The 17,879-nt window shown below is 42.3% G+C and overlaps 1 protein-coding gene across 1 annotated transcript in view; it reads left to right on the top strand.

Annotated features, from left to right (window-relative positions):
* The window catches only part of LOC122797320 (cytochrome b5 reductase 4), a 1,879,111-nt gene that overhangs the window by 158,901 nt on the left and 1,702,331 nt on the right, over positions 1 to 17,879 (top strand). The window lies entirely within an intron of this gene.

Consider the following 17,879-nt stretch of genomic DNA (forward strand, 5'->3'; position numbering starts at 1 on the left):
AGTGGTCTCTGGAGACCAACTGAAGAAAAATAGTAGTTAAAGAAGTGAAGTGATAAAATTATCTGTATATCTGCCAGCCTCTTGTGTGTCTATCTACATATCTGTTTCAAACATGGGGTTGAGTATCCTGATAGCATTAGAAACAGAGAAATAGGCTTGCTTATCTAGACAAAAGGCTGTAACCTAGGGCATAATTTCTGGCAGGTATAACAGTTGTTCTCAACTGTGGAGAAATTGACTAGCAGTGCTGAAGTATTTCTTTGATGTTTGCATGATTTTCCCAGTATTGTGGCAGGATTTGTGGAGCATGTACGTATGTGTGTGTCTGCTGTCAAGCACTAGGCTAGTGTAGATGGTTAAAGTGCCAGCTGCTTCACTGAAAAGATAAATCCACAGCTGGGCTTTGTGAGGACATGTGTTGATACTGTGTGTATCTCCAGATTTTAAATTGATGTTTTTGTCATTTTGAGATGATATAATTCCTTTAAAACACACCTGCTGCCAAATTTGAAAATAGATCCATAGTCTTTTGATGTGAGAAGGATATTAATTCCAGCAACACAGTCTTTCAGCTTGAAAGGGTGTGCATTAGAATGTTTCTAAATGTGGTTTATTTTTCTGCTTGTTATACTATATAATCAGTTAATAACTAGGAACATTAAATTAAAACAGCAAACATTTTTTTTTCATAAGCTAAGTATCTGGGAATTGTACTTAACTGATTTGCACTGTTAATTTCTGGTCATTATCATGATCCTGTTATAATGCTTTGTCGCTTCTGTGTTTAGGCAAAAATAAAGTAGATCTTGTGACTCAGTGATATAGAAAGGTAATAACCTGTCAATGGTCCAGACACCCTAAGTTTGAATAGTGGCTCAGGCACTTGGAAAGCAGGATGGGAGTGACTTTCTGACACTGGCTGAACCATCTTGGGGAGGGAGGGTGCTTCAGTTCAGATGATTTTCACTATGCAGGTGGAGGCTTGCTAAGCACTAAACATGGTCGAGACATGGGATCTGGGTTAGATTTACTAAGCTAGTGACAGTAGCTCTGAGTAGCATTTGTTGAAAATCACCTTGTACACATTTTAGTGAAGGGCATAGTTTGCCTGTACAATGATGCAGGTGCTCACATCAGACTGCATCTCTGTTAATTTCTGTTTGTTAGCTAGGTAAGGGTATTGGTATGTTGACTGTCTTCAGCCATAATCTGATTTCACACACTTCATATAATGTCAGGCCATTCAGAATTTCTCAGCATAAAATGACAGGTTTTGATGTCCTACAGTGTTTTAAAAATGTGATGCAACAGGGGTACACCAAAACTAGGTTGTTTATTTAAGTAAAAAGAAATAAAAATATTAAACTGACCTATTGGCCTAAGGCAGACTTTCTGCCTGCACTGTTGCCAGCCCCAGTTAAAATAATAGGCAGGTTTTAGAGAATCTAGTGAGCAGGAGTGGGGAGTTAGTCGTGGAAGCTGGTACCCTTTCCCAGGGAGTGGATGCTGTTGATGCTGTTTCATTGCCCTCTACTACAGGCTAGAGAGTGTTCTTCAGTTTTTCTGTAATGAACATGTATGCTTCACTTGCTTTCACACCCTTGTACTGTCTATTCGGGGAGGAGGGATGTGAAACAAAGAACAGGTCACAAATAAAAGTTCTTTTGACTACACAATATGGTGATGCCAGAATGCTTGTCGTTGGGCTGATAATGAAAACGGAAGTTAACTGCAAAAATTTCTTTAATTAAAAGAAAAATTATATCCAGCAGCACATAATGTTAGCTGTCAGAGACTGTTACAGTAAAATAACTAAAGAAGGTTTTAATTTTCACAAAATAATTAGTGAGACAAAATCATATTTCAGGTTTTTCAGTCCCTCTTGTCATATTGATCTTCATTTGAACTTAATGCATTCTCACATCCGAGAGTCTGACAAGTCAGCCAGGGGTTCATGCTTATCGGTCACTTCCTTGTAATCTCTGGGAATAGAATGAACAGTTTTTGGGATACTATTTTTGTCTTCCAAATCAGACTTGGTGCAGTTGCATAATGTCATAGTGTTGTAACAATAAGCTATTTTTGTTAAGAACATGCATTACATATACTGTAGGTGGAATATTCTTAGATATTCACAGTGTGTGTTTATTTTATTTATATTTTTTAACAACCTCACACAGACCCAGCCCAATGGTTCCAGTACCTGCAACCCAGCTGTTCTTTTCAATCCATTTAGGGTGAGTGCATTCTTTGGTGAGGCAAAAGCCTGTAAGTAAAGTTGCTGTGGTACTGTACTGTGGGACAAACTTTTATAATGCCCTGATGTTCCCAGGTATGCCCTTACCTGCATTTTGCTAATAGGATAGATCATACCTGCACACATTGTACCTTGGCAAACGCAGACCAGGTTTTACCACCGACACCTCAGTAACCAGGATCATCAGATATCTTATTTTCCATTTCCACTCATTTGTTTGTCTTAATAGTTATAGCTATTCTTTTTAATATATTGAATATGTTATTGTCAAGACGGTCTCTACATAGTAATATTGGTTCTGTAAATAAGAACATAAGTCTAACTCCTACCAAGATGTGATTTAACCCGTGTCTGGAAGTTTGCTGGGGCATTCTTCATCTCAATTTCATTTTAGTATATTTGTACATCCAATGTTGGGATGACATATCTGGGTCTTTCCTTGCTGAGGGTATAAAGTGCACCTGATAGTAATCCTTCGTCAGATCAGTTGAAGCAGATGCGCAACCCACCCAGCTGCTGTAAAGCTTCATCTATTTTTGGAATGAGGTAAAAATCTGATATTTTTGTGATGATTTAATTTTGTACGTTATATGCGGAGTGTTCTGGTCCCGTACTTTTTGACACCAATACTAGCAATGGTGACCAGGGACAGCAGGGCTCTTGTGTTACCCCTAGATGCGATATATCTTTGTATTTCTTCCCACATGGCTTGCTTGAGTTGTGGTAACACCTTGTAAAGAACCTGATTGGCCATTGGATTCTACTGTCCATGTGGTGCTCTCCCATTTAGGTACACTTTGGCTTTGCAGTGAACATACCTCCAAATTATGGTAATCCTGCCTGAATGTCCTGAAATTATGTACAGGATACCTATTGTGAGAACAGTTCTACATCTGCTAAAGTGTCAAACCAAGCCTTTTTAACAAGGTATAAAACCATATTACCCTGTGTTCCCTTCTGTAACTCACTGCAAGTACTGAATACCTCTTCTCTCTTTATAATGATAGGACTCTACATCATATTAACATGGTACATCTTATATTTCTCTATTCTGCCTGTCAACTCCACCACATAACTAATTGTTGACCTTCTCTGCAGTAGTGAAAGGACCCTTCCATGTTGCCTGCAGCTTATTTTGCTGAACAGGAGTAAGCACCATTGCCTTTCATCCAGCTGTGTTTTGTAAGACTCTCACTATTCAGTCATACCAGACCTTTTGCTGCTGTTCTGCTTGTGTAGTTGCTCCTGTTCCAGCCCAATGAGCTCCCTAAGGTCAGTCCTGAAATTCAGTGCATACTTTACAAAAGACTCCTTGTGGGAACTCCCATTATTATGAGTTAAATCAAGGGTCCCTCTTACCCTACGGCCATAAAATAGGTCAGACAATGAAAAAAATGTGGATGTTTGGGGCACACCTCTCTATATAAAAGTAGGCGATGAGGTAGGTACTTGTCCCACTCTCATTTAAATTGTCCTGTAAAACTTTCAGCATAGTGTTAAGAGCAGAGTTAAACTTCTCCACCAAACCATTTGTTTGTGGATATTTTACAATTATTTTATTTATTTTACTGCTTTACCCCACAGAACTTCCACAAACTGGTTAGCATGCCTTCTATGAAGTATAGCCATCTGTCTGTCAGTATTTCTCAAATGGATAACACCCTAGTGAAAAGTTTTAACAGTTTGCTGCATTCTCCACTTCAGTAGAGGACAAAGCCACCACCAAGATACATCCCTTACCTGCGGTGCTTGGAGTACTAAATGGTCCTACATTATCTGTTGCTATCATTTAGAATGGTTCTTCAGTAACAGGCAAAGACTGAAAAGCAGCCTTGGCTTTGTCTCCTGGCTTGTTAAACTTTTGATACTGCTCAGTCGTCTTTATTTTTATTTATTTATCTATCTGTCTAGTATTTATGGGGTTGGTATCACTAGGCTAGTAGCCTGTTTTCAGAGGAGACCCGAGGTGGTATTTATAATAGTAGGGGAAATTTGGCCAGGGTGTCTGGTCACTTCCCCTACTCTTTTCAGTAGGTGCTGTGGGATCTTTTACATCCATCTGAGCTACTACCAACTCAAGTATATGGGGCCTCGGTGTAACATCTCATCCAAAGGACAGCACACTCAGGAGTGCAGTATCCCTCTTATGCTGCACTCGAGTGCCAGCATTTGATCTACCTGGTGTGGGAATTGAACCCACAGTCTTTTGCACCATAGGTGACTTTTCTACCTGTTACGCCACTGACACTGCAGTAATCTTGCAGTACTTGTCACATCTTTTACGATGTATAGCCAATAAAAAATTTGTCTAAGTGTTCTTCTTGTATGCTGTTTATTTAGATGGTGTGTAAAAAATAGTAAGGTGTTTGTACAGAAGTGCCTGATGAAAGACCATTGGTACTGCCAGCTACTGTATTGCTTCTCCTTGTCACTGTCCTTCAGGAGTTCATTGGTTATACAGTAACTCCATTTCCATGTATGCAGACTACTACTTTACTTCATGATCTGGGGCCTCCTTGGCTGTATCTCCCTCAAGTGCTGTAAATTGGGATCTAGGAGCTTTCCCTGTCTCAACTCTGTGTTTGTAATCTTCCATAGTTTACAAAAAGAGGAAGTTTATTATATTTTGACAACCATGCCTTGCATTTATGCTTGCCTGCTGAAGTAGACACATCCAGATAAAATTCAGTATCTTTGGACAGCTGTGAATCGACTCAAGCTCAGTGCCCCTATGTAGCTTTTCTCCTGCAGTGGCGTTTAATAGAGATGTAGACACTGCCTGCATCTCTCTGTTGCTGCCTTATTCCTGTAGATGTCCTTCCTTAATTACTGTTGCAGAATTCCTTACAATAGAGACATCTTACTGAGGATAGCCAAACATCCAGCGAGCATACCAAACATTTGGGCCCTTCCAAGTGCTGTAAGTCAGACATATGTCCTGTATTTGAGGAGTAAGGTACATAAGTGATATACAAGCACCCAATCCCAGAACTTCTTTGTTGCCTGTCCGAATGTTGTGTTTTGAATTGTCTGAAAATCATTTGTCTCATATTGGCTGCAAGCCTAGGGCAGATAAGTATCCCATTGGGGACTCTCTGTTTTTTTCTCATTGTTGACTTTATTGAAGGTATACATCATTCAGAAAGGGTGTGGGAGGCAGATTTTCCATAAGGATACACAGAAGAAGTGCCTTTTTTCATTTGGGTGCAAATCACGGCCTAGCATTTGCTCCTAAGACCCTGAACAGCCATCTGTCTTCCCTTTCTGTATATTTAAAGAGTCAGTGGTTGAAATTATTCACTCAAGGGACCATGAATTTAGAAACTACCTGCCTGAACATCTAGCCACCTTCAAAAAAGAAGTAGAAAAAGTTATGACGGAGACTCCTGCTGTTCAGCCTCTGCCGGATGTCTCTGTACATGTATGCATACATAAATACATACAAATATTTGAAGCATGGATATTAATACCCTTCTAGCCTGCCATTACACCAAAAAGTACAGTTGTGTAAAATCTGACCGTAACAGTAGATGTCCTTGCCTTCGCTGCTGCAGTATTCATAATGTAGGGGATTCCCTGCCTTGGAGGCCTGATGTCCGGCCAGTCCATCAAAAGCCTACTGTTTGCTTTAAGGTATGTTGAACATCAATCCAATACTCCTCCTGTAACATAGAACATAAAGGTGACATTCAGGCATACCATCCTCAGAACTGATTGCCCCAGTAGGAGCACCATTCTAAGGAAACTCAAGGAGTAACCTGTACATCCAGAAAGGTAAAGAACTACGGGGATGGAGGAGCAATGAAGAACAGCTCTAGAAATACCATCCAACTAGTAATGCTTGGTAAAAGTATGCACAGAAGTCCAGGTAGCTGCTTCAAGAATAGAATTAGTATCTAAGCCCTTAAAAAAGCACCAGAAGAAACCACAACTCTAATAGAATGATCCTTTACAGAAGAAAGAAGACTGCTGCCATGAAAAGTGTAAGAAAAATAAATAGCCTTTGAAATCCAAGAAGAAATAGTTTGCTTGGATACAGCTAATCCTACAGACCTAGGATGAAAAGAAGCAAACAACTGATCAGATTTTCTAATAACCTTAGTCTTATGTTGTCTGTGCACATCCAGAGTATGCAGCACCCTCTCCTGTCAGGTTGTGGAGAGGAGAAAAAAGTAGGTAAATTAATAGACTAAGTGCCAACTCATTAACCACCTTAGACATAAAAAAAAGGATTAGTGTGGAAAGACACCCTGTCCTCATGAAATATCAAAAAAGGAGGACAAGCCATAAGGGCTTGCAACTCAGTCACCCATCTGGCAGAAGTAAGAGCTAACAAAAGAACAGTTTTCCAAGAACAATGTTGCAAGGAAGCTAAAGCACCTGGATTAATAGGGGCCTGAGTCCACTTCTCCAAAACAAAATTAAGATGCTAGGGAGGAGGAACAGGCTTCCTGGGAGGTGTAATATTAAGGACGCCTTTAAGAAATTGTTTAGCATCAAATCTAGAAGCTAAATGAGGAGTTAAAGGCAGATGAGCAGAGATAGCTGATAAGTTGGCCTTAATAGAGTAGGCCAAACCAGCATTGAGTAACACACAAATAAGAGAGAACAAAACAACATCCACAGTAAGTGGGTCCAGTTTACCAGAGAGAGACACCAAAAAGAAAACCTGTTCCATTTGGATAAGTAGGATTTACCATTAGTAAGTTTCCTGACTTCCTGCAGGACCTTCAGCACGTCCTGAGAAAAAAGGTGTCTATGATGAATCAAAATCCTATCATCCACAGTGTCAGTTGAAGCGTGAACAGGTGGGGATGGATGAGAGATCCCTTGTCTTGTGTGAGTAGATCCACCCTGTGAGGTAACTTGTGATGATTGCCCTTGGCTATATACAGAAGTAGAGGGGAACCAGTGCTGTTGCAGTAAAAAGGGAGTCACCAACAAGATATTGGGAGCATCCTGTTGAATCTTGAACAGGACTTTCAGAATGAGAAGAAGGGGAATTAATGAATAAAGAAACATCCCCTCCCAAGAAAATGAGAAGGCGTCCACCTTCCACACCAGAGGACCTGGGACTCTGGCACGAAATAGAGGAAGTTGCTTGTTCAGAGGGGAGGCAAATAGATCTTAGATCTACTTGAGGAGTGTCAAACTGGTGGACATATGTCCAGAAACACATCCCTGCGAAGCATCCATTCATGGGATTGAGTTAAGATTCTGCTCAGAGTGTCTGCCACATTGTTCTGATCTAAAGGGATATAAACTGCCATAGGCATCACTTGATACTTGACAGCAAGATCCCACACCTGAAGTGCCAACTGGCAAAGAAGATAAGGTCTTCTTCCTCCCTGTTTGTTGATATACCACTTCACTGTGGTATTGTCTGTGAATACTTTGAGATGCCCTGGAGAGAAGAGAGGACAAAAGACCTGAACAGCCAGCATACGAGCTCTCATCTCTTTGACACTGATGTGCTCATTCTGCTGATGAGGTGACGACATCCCCTGTATCTTTAGGGAGCCAAATGTTATTCCCCATCCCACGTGTGAAGCATCTGTGAACAATTCCTGAGAGGGAAGACGGGGATGAAAAGAGAGTTCTGGATTCAGAGACAACTGCTGAATCCACCATTGAAGTTCCTTTTTGAGACAAGGAAGAAGAGGAAATACAATGTCTAGAGGATGACTTCAGAAACCACTGAAACTTGCTCATGTGAAGTTTAGCCAGATGGAGCATTGGAATGGTGGATCCCATGAAGCCCAAAGCTCTGAGAAAATCCCTGGCTGTAATGGAGACCAGAGGAAGAAGAGTTAGAAAGAGGAGGCAAGGATGCTAGCATTGGAACAGTCTGAATCCTGCAGTCCAGAAAGACATTATCCCGAGGAGGAGTCAAAGAAGACTTTCTGAAGTTTATTGTGAACCCCAGGCTTTGAAGATGGGAAATGGCAAAATGAAGATTTTGCTAAAGGATCTCTGGAGAGGATGCCTGAATCAGCAGGTCATTCAAGTAAGGAAATATTTGGATCCCTTGAAGCCTGCAAAAAGCAATCTCAGGAGTGAGGCATTTAGTGAACTGAAAATGCCACGAAGCAACAGAGAAATGCAAAAACTTCCTGAAAAAGAGGATGGATTGGAATATGGAGATAAGCATCCTTGAGATCCAGAGACACTAAATAGGCCTGAGGGAGCAAGAGAGGAAACAGAGTCTGAAGGGACAACATCTGAAAGGAAGGCACCTTCGGAAAAGAGTTTAGATGAGAAAGGTCTAGAATTGGTCTCCAAGTGCCCCTTTTCTGGGCACTAGAAACATTCTTGAGAAAATAACCCTTCCCCTTTTGGGACACAGGCATTCCTTGAATAGTACTGTGAGTCGAGAGATCTCAAAGAACCTCTGGGAAGAAAGGAAGTTGTTCCCAAAGAGGCTGAGGAATGCCCATAAAAGGAGGACAGGAATTCCACACCATGAAGTACCCCTGAAGAATGATTGAAGGAACCCAAAAATCCTGAGTGATCTGAAGCCAAACGGGAAGAGAAAGAGGAATATGGATGGGAAGAGATGGATTGTCTTACAGCATCTGGTTTGTCAGGAGAAGAAGACTTTTGAAACCCTGATGTCTGAGTGGCCTTAGCAGGAAGAGGCTGTTTACCAGTCTTTTTACATTTAGTAAAAGGGTGAGATTACCTGTGAACAAAAGTTGGCTTATTTGGGTAGTTTCTCTGAAATTTAGGCACAAGAGAAAGAAACAGATGTTTAAGCTCCTTATCCTGAAATGACTTAAACCAACATCTGCTTCCCCAAACAAAAGTTTATTATCCAGAGGAACATCCATCAAATTAGCCTTAACATCATCAGGAAAAGATTGAAGCCAAAGCCAAGAATACCTCCAAATCACTGACCCAAAAGCCGCAACCCTAGAAGAATCATCTGCTGCATCATAACTACAGTTGATAGAATGATGAACCACTTGAGGGGAAGTCCCTAGCAAGGAAAGAGCAGAAGTTTTACCCTCAGAGTCAGAAGATCAGAAATAAGCTGACAAGCCTGAGAGAAGAGAGCCAACACATACCTAATTATATGGGTCTAATAAATAATAGCCATAAAAGCTAGGATAGCAGAAGTGAAAACCTTACCCAGTCTTTCCACGGTGCTGCTGTCCTTGTCAGAAGGCAGTAATTTAGGTGAAGGAAGCAAATGAGATGGCTTGTCAGAAGGTACAGATACCACAGAGGGATCAGCAGCAGGACATTTTTACAAAAAGTTGCTATCCTCAGGCACCCTATAAAACTTATCGGGCTTCTTGAGAACAGAGGGCAGAGAATCAGGTAACTTAGAGGCACTGGAAAAAGCATCCAACAAGGCAGCCAAAACAGGAGGGATAGCAGCAAGTTTAGGAGATTCCATCTGCATCAACTCATATCCTATGGATATTAGAGACCTGAGCACAATCCCATTTAAAAAAATCCATTATCCTAGAAATTGTGTCCCCAAAGGAAATTTAATCAAAAGGAATATTAGGAATATTAGATTCCTTCTCTTACCCACAGTCCAAAGAAGAAGGAATTTGAATAGAATAAGTCAGGGATTCTTCTTCAGAATCCTGTTCTCTAGGCCTTTTAAGGGGAGGAGAGGACCAAGGTGAAGCAGGAACAGAATCCTCTTGAGGAGGCTTTAATGAGATTAAAGCATTAAATACATAACCCCTGAGTAAAGGCCTGGCACTCGCATTGTGGATACCTAGTAGCAGAAGAAACATGTTTAGTTTTTTGTTTCCTTTTTAAGGAAATTTCCGCCCTATAAAACTGAGGCCGTGACCCAGGGTGGCATTAGATAACCATAGTAGAAACTTCTTACCTAACTAGAATCTCTGGAACCCCCGGAGGCCCCTTGGAAATAATCAACCATGGTTCCCCCGAACATCCGAAATGGATGCCTGCAGTGCCTCATCAGATGTGCTGCCAGCCGGATCCTTGCCGGCCTCCAACCCAGCCACAGCAGAGGAATCTGACAACACAGCTAGGCAAGCCTCCGGGTTTGTCACGAGCTTGGGAGAAACACCCACAGAGGCTGGGCAGCAGAATATAGGTTCATAGGTTGGTACTAGGGTATCGGCCTTAGGGCCTATACAAGCCTAGCCATAACAATTCCCTGGCTATTTCTTCCCACACTATTTACTTCCCTGGACCCCTGTCTTACCTTTTTCACCGTCTTCCCTAATGGCTGACCCTCAGGGCGGGAAGTTTTTTCATTGTATCTTTAGGGAGAAGCTTAAGTGACTGATTCTCAAGATACAAGGAAAGGGAAGAAAGCATACTATAAAGGTGTTTCTGGACAAACGCGTTACAAATCGAAAAAGATTTATAGTCGTGAGAGGATCCTAAGTAAAAAAGATGCTTATAGTGGCGGTCTTTATTGGGAATCTGTCTCCCGCACTGGCATTTACCCTTTGTGGATGACATTAACCCCAACAGCACCCACAAAGCCAAGAAAAAAACAAAACCCCAACTGGGTACTTATCTGCATTGGCTTGGACTTCAGCAACAAGCTGTAGGCAGTCACCGGAGAATGAAAATGCATTCAACTGGCGGAAAAGATGCAAAGGCAAACAGATCGATCAGAAGAAGCTTTCAGACTGGTGGCAAAGAAGTCTGAGGATGCTATGGCTGAGCATGACTTTTTATGCCCTATGCTACGAGAGGAGCGTTTGCGTGATGTTCAGAGAACCAGTTAGTATACTTCTCATTCCTATAGAAGCTTTTTTTTTTTTTTTAATTTCTCCATATCTTTTGGATTTCTAATACCATGACAGGAATGGACCCCATTCCTGAGTCAAAGTATGATTAAAGTTCATGAAATTAGTATTGTTTCAATCTTTGATGTTAGCCAGAAGTGCTGTTTGCAGCACCCACAATGTACCCAGTAATGACTCCTGCAATTCATACGGAGTTACAGGTATCGGTAACATGTCAAAGTATGATTGTAATTTTTTTTTTATAAGACCCCCATGTCTGGATACCTTTGTCTGTATTTCTCTTCAAATATCTTTGGGGCTGCCTTTTTGTGTTGATTAATTTAGTTTTCTCTTTTGCATAAATATTGCACCAAATCAGATCTCTCTTTTTTCCCCATGTCCACATTTCTTTTTTTATGCCTCTCAAAAGACTCTAGATTTTATTCTTTATATTTTTGCATGTACTTAGGTGGTAATTTTCCCAAACAGCCCAAGGTTTCTTGGGTTACGTAATGTTTTTTTTTTTAATCTGTTGTATTAACGAACACACATTTTTATTTGAAGCTTCTGACAGTTTTTCTTGTGGAAGTATTTTTGTCCTCTAATCTCTCTCAATATTTTCGTATAGCTTTTGTCTGGAAATTCTGGGCTTCTTGCATAATAGTAACAATACATAATTTCTTTCTTATCCTCAGCAGTCCACTCTATTGTCTTCATGACTCTTTTTTGGTCTGTCAGTTTTTGTGATTTTTGAGGACTACGACTTCCTTCTACAACAGGGGGGGGGGGCATCCTCCCCCTGGGCTTGGCCTAGCCCCATTGTAGGAATGTTTCTGTATTTTGAGGATTCTACACTGTCATTTTTTTCCAGTCTTGGCACCAGTGCACCTACCAAGATTAGGCACTTTTTTTATCCCGGTTCTTGTGCACCTAGCTATCTTTTTTATTTTTTAACCTACTTCTGGCCACGATATATGCTATATACAATACAGTCTGTATATCAGTATTGTCTTGGTGAGATTTTGTGAAAAACAGGGTCCACCTCATGAAGGTACTCACCAAGACTTGAGGATGAATTCAATTCCAACAGTACTTTTACATAGGTTGGCTGATGATTCTCTACTACTTTTTGATAATCCCAGACATTCCCGGAGGTAGTTGCCTCTAAATGCCCTATATACCTGAATTAGGTCTCCTCTTAAATATCTATATGAGACACTGTACAAATTCATATATTTTAGTCTTTCATAATGACTTAATTTTTCACATCCGTGGATGCCCTTGGTATGTTTCCACTGTATGCTTTCCAGTTTACTCATGCTTGTTTTCTTATAAGGTTTCCATATTGTTATTCTGTACTCAAGTTTGGGTCTACTGCAACTAACAAATAATAACGTCTTCATTTCTGATTTCCTAGACTTTATAAATCTTTTTATACAACCTATAGATGCTTTTTGTGTCATCACATTTGGGTTATCTGCCTGCAGCTAGCCCTCAGTCGGCCTGAATACCAGAGTTTTGGGATTTTTGCATCGGATGCTGTCGCTTCTTCCATGACGTCAGGTCATCAGGGGTATAAAACATGCAGCTGATGCCATTTCACCAGTCTTTCTTGCTGTGCGGTGCCCGAAGCCGAAGCAGTTTGCAAGTGCCGGTCGGCCACCTCCTGAAATTTTCTTTTTTTGACTTTCAGACCTGAAGTCTTCTAAAAGATAAGTACCCCGTTGGGGATCCTTTTTTCTTACTCTAACCGATGTCAGAAAAAAATTAATAATTGTCTTGCCTGTGGAAAGCAAATACCTCACAGAGATTTTCATTCTTACTGCGTCACCTGTTTAGGCCCAGACCACAACGTCCCTCGCTGTCGGTTTTGTGCCTTGTTCAACGCCCGAACAATTTGTTGTCGGGCAATTTTTGTAGCTAAATTCTTTTGCTCTCTATCTTTGTACTCTGAAATAGCTTCAATAAGCCTTCCGACTACCGATCTTCCGAAAAAAACGCAAGGATAAAGACAGAGACAGACTGCATAGGTCCAAAACTGCTGACAACGCTATCGTTACGCTAGTTGCCAGTTCACCGGTACTCAGTGAGGTGCTTTTGCAGCCCCTGATAACCGCTTCTACAGATTCATAGGCCTCTACTGAGACCCATTCGGTGTCCGGTATGCCGTGAGATGCTTCTTCGACTATGGAACCTGCAAATGTCTCTACCTTGGATGGGTCTGAAGACGCTGTGCAGGCACTGGCATCTGAGGGTGTATTCAGGCCTTCTGATTTACATTTTAAACCGAAGACTTCATTTCACACCAAAAATACTGAATTTCTCAGGCCTAGAGTTTGCACTACGCCCAAGAAACCGACGATCAAAGTGCATTCTCAGGCCCACATGCCACAAAAACAAATGCTTAGAATGGCTGAAGACCTCATTACCTTAATTAGGGGAAGTCAGCCTTCCCCCTCAAAGAGACCAATAACTGATTTTCCTTCTGATTCTTCTGATCAGGAATCTGATAACTCTGAGCCTTCTGACAACCAGGACATACCGTTATCTGCCTATGAGGATTCTGATGCAGAGGATTCCATTCCCTCTGCCTCCCCTCCAGAAGATTTTTCTTTTGGTGAAACCCTGCATACCCTTAGAGAGCATTTCCACTGGGAGAGCCAGAATTACTCTGTCCAAAAAGAGACTCGGGGAATGTTTAAACTTGCCTCAGCACAGGCCTGTAGCTATCCCTCCTGTTCTGGAAATTGTAGATGATGTCTTCTTGGAATCCAGCCTTACCCCTGATACTTTGCCTCCAGCTCCCAGGAAGCCTGACAGGTACTGTAGAGTACCTGACTCTCACAAATTCCTTTTTAAGAATTCTACTGCGGATCTAGAGACCATTTCCCAGGGACCTAAAGGCATTAAGGCTACAACTGCCAAAAACCCTACCCCTTCGGACATGGATTCTAGGGCTTTAGACAGATGGGGTAAGAAGGTATACACCTCTGCTACTCTTGCCATTAGCACCTTAAATTGTCAGTTTCATATGTTAAAGTATCAGCAGCATATTATGGAGCTAATTAAACAGAAAATGTTGTTGATTCCTCACTGCAGAACACAAAGATTTACAATAGTTAATGCATTCTTTTAACCAAGTTGGTAAACATAATTTTCAATGTGGGTTTGATGCCTTAGAAGCATCTTGCAGGGCTGCTGTCACTGTGTCTGTTCTTAGAAGGCATGCTTGGCTTAAGGAACAAAACTTGCCAGATCATGTCCAAGCAAAATTACTAGATGCACCATTAAACCAAGAGCGTTTATTTGGTAATAAAGCAGAAGAAGTCCGCAAAAGAATGGAGGAGAAAGCTAAATCTATGCAAACTGTTAAGGATTTCTTACAAGTACAGCCACCTAGATTCAGTAGGCATTGGCCTTCAAAAAACTGGTCTTTTCCAGTCCTTTCCAGGCCTTCTCAGTCCAAGCCCAGGGGCAGCAGACCACCAAGACTTCAGGCTCAGGTTATGCACAGATCTAAGCAATGGAGTGCTCCCACGTCCAAACCAGGGAGTAGTAAGCCACCATCCTATGGTAAAATGGCACAATGACTTATCCTTACTTCTTCCAAGCCTTGCCCAAGTACTTGAACCTTTAGGAGGGAAACTTGCCCTGCATGCCAAAAACTGGGAATGCATTACCCAAGACAGATGGATCTTCAACATTGTTTCCCAGGGATACAGATTCCACTTCCAACACTAAGCAGATGGCCAGACCTTCCCCCAAACCAATGGGCAGAGGCCCAAAAGCAAGTACTTTCTCTTCTCAGCATCAAGTCTATTCAACCTGTCCCAGCAGAACAAAGGGGACAAGGTTTTTATTCTAGACTGTTTCTGGTTCCCAGAAAAGAAAACTCTTGGCATCCTATCCTGGATCTGTCTATTCTTAACACCTTTCTGGTGGTTCCAGAATTCAAAATGCTAACTCTCCAACAGCTGCTTCCTATGCTAGCCAAGGACTCCTGGCTAGCAACCCTAGACTTAAAAGAAACCTATCTGCACATCCCCAGGAATCTTGCAGGAAATACCCACGCTTCAGAGCAGACTCTATGCACTTCCCTTTGGCTTATCTACTGCGCCCAGGGTATTCACAAAGTGCCTAGCTCCAGCCATTGCATATTGCAAGCAGAAAAGCATTCAGATTACCCATACTTGGACGATTGCCTGATTCAGGCAGACAGTCAGGACTTGCTACTACAGCACCTGGCATTTGTAAAGAGACTTCTAACTTCACTGGGGTACACCATCAAGGAAAAGAAATCACAGCTGGTACCCAGCCAACAGGTTGTATTCCTGGGAGCAAGCTTGAACACAACTTCCGAGATGGCATTCCTCACTCCCAGAGAAACAAATTTATTTGACAAACTACTTCAATCTACTGGCCACCAAAACCCGCATATCTGCAATACAAAAATACTGCAAGCCCTGGGGTTCATGGCCTCTTGTATTCTATTAATTCCATATGCAAGACTGCATATGAGGAAACTTCAATGGTACCTAAAAAGTCTTTGGTGTCAACATTCTCAGGACCTGGAAACAATGATTTCTATCATTCCTTGCTTAAGGACAGAGTTCCTTGGGTGAGCAGAGGCCTGCAACCACAACAAGGGACTCCCTTTCATTCTACCCCCTGCCGCCCAAACCCTAACAACAGATGCATCATACTATGCATGAGGGGCTTACATGGCAGGGCAGTGCATTAAGGGCAAGTGGAACCCAACGCAAATGCACCTGCATATCAATCAAAAAGAAATGTTAGCTGTACAGAATGCTATAACAGCCTTCAAAGGCTTTATTCTTCCAGGACACAACTATTGGTAAAGACAGACAACACCACAGTTATGTAGTACATAAACAAGCAGGGGGGAACCCATTTCTACCCACTCTGCAGATTAGCCATGACTGTGTGGAACACAGCCTTGAGCAGCCAAGTGCACCTGCAAGCTGAATTCCTGCCAGGCAAACTAAATTCACTGGAAGACGACTTAAGCAGAAATCTCATGGACCCACATGAGTGAAAACTGGAACCCAGAATATTCAAGCTTTTGAGGCACATTTGGGGGACACCAGAGGTGGATCTTTTTGCTTCCCCTCAGAACTATCGATTGAGTAAATATTGCACCTGAACTCCCCAAAGCCAAGCTTGGAAAGTGGATGCCCTGTCCTTCACCTGGGAAAACCTCTCAATCTATGCCTTTCCCCCCTCTGCCCCTCCTCTCAAAGGTTCTACTAAAGATCAAACAGGACAAGCCAAGAACTATCCTGATTGCACCAGACTGGCCACGTCAGCACTGGTACCCTCTTTTCCACACCCTGACAATGCTGCCACCATGGCACCTGCCTCAGACTCCTTCCCTGCTGTCCCAGCAGGCAGGCCAGATTCTGCACCCTCAGCTACAGGCCCTGAACCTAGCAGCCTGGCTCATCCTCTGAATTCTTCTCCAGCAACTCTCAGTAAGCAGGTGCTGGATGTCATTCTTGAGGCAAGGAGGCCTAGTATGAGAAAATCCTATTCGGAAAAGTGGAAAATATACTGCTCCTGGAACCAGTCTCAGGGAATGGACACAACTGTGCCCAACTTACCTCATATACCAGATTACTTATCAGAAATGCTCCACAAAGGCCTATCCTTCTCTTCAATTAAGATCCATGCCTCTGCCATCTCAGCTCATTGTAATACTGAGCCACCCCTTTTTTTTCATCCTCTGCTCAAACAGTTCCTGAGAGGATCCAAGAATTTAAGACCCCCCCTGGAGAGCTCCCACTCCTGCTTGGGACCTTAACTTTATATTGTAAAATCTCACGCTTCCGCCCTTTGAACCTGCTGCCACAGCTGAGTTAAAATTCCTCTCCTGGAAAACAGCTTTACTTCTAGCCATCACTTCAGCAAGAAGAGTGTCTGAATTGCAGGCCCTTATGGCCGTGGAACCCTTCATTATCTTCCATGCGGACAGGGTCTCCCACAGGACTAACCCATCATTTATGCCCAAGGTGATATCTTGTGCGGCTTTAAACCAATCCATTCATTTGCTTACTTTTTTTCCCTAAACCTCAGAATAAAGGGGAAAGGATCCTGCACTCCCTGGATGTGCACAGGCAGCTCAGGTTCTAGCTGGAAAAGACTAAGCCTTTCAGAAAATCTGACCAGCTGGTAGTCAGCTTTGTTGTAGGGGCACAGGGCAGGGCCATTTCAAAGCAAACCATGTCTAAATGGATAGCATGCTCCATCCATTTCTGCTATAAGCACCATGGGAAACCCACCCCACAGGGGATCAGAACACATTCCGCTAGGGCTACATCAACCTCTACAGCATTCCTCTGGGAAGTCCCTACCAGGGACATCCTGGAAGCTGCAACCTGGAGCTCTGCAAACACTTTCACCAAGCATTACCACTTACCAATCTTTTCTAAATCCAGAGCTGGATTTGCCACAGCAGTCTTACAGGGCCTGATTGCCAGCCCTAATGCTTCTTAACTACCTCCACCCTTCCTTAGCTTTGGTGATCAACCCAAATGTGATGACTGCAACAGTGAAACACGAAGAACATAGTACATTTGTGTACACTTACCATAAATGTAGATGTTCGAGTGTATTCACTGTTGCAGACCTGGTTACCCTCCCTCCAGTCCCCTGACTTATCTTTACTTCTACCTATCTTTGTTGTTTGGCATTTCTTATATCATGTGTATTTGCTTTTTGTTGGGGGTGTTCCATACCATGTAATTGCTTACTATTTTTGGGGGCACCTGACATCTGAGGCAAGAAAAACTGGTGTAATGGCATCGGCTGCATGTTTTATACCCCTGATGACCTGACATCATGGAAGAAGCGACAGCATCTGACGCAGAAATTCC

The sequence above is a fragment of the Protopterus annectens genome, chromosome 1.part0 (genome assembly GCF_019279795.1).
Source record: "Protopterus annectens isolate FY-2018-M chromosome 1.part0, PAN1.0, whole genome shotgun sequence".
Lineage (NCBI taxonomy): Eukaryota > Metazoa > Chordata > Ceratodontiformes > Protopteridae > Protopterus > Protopterus annectens.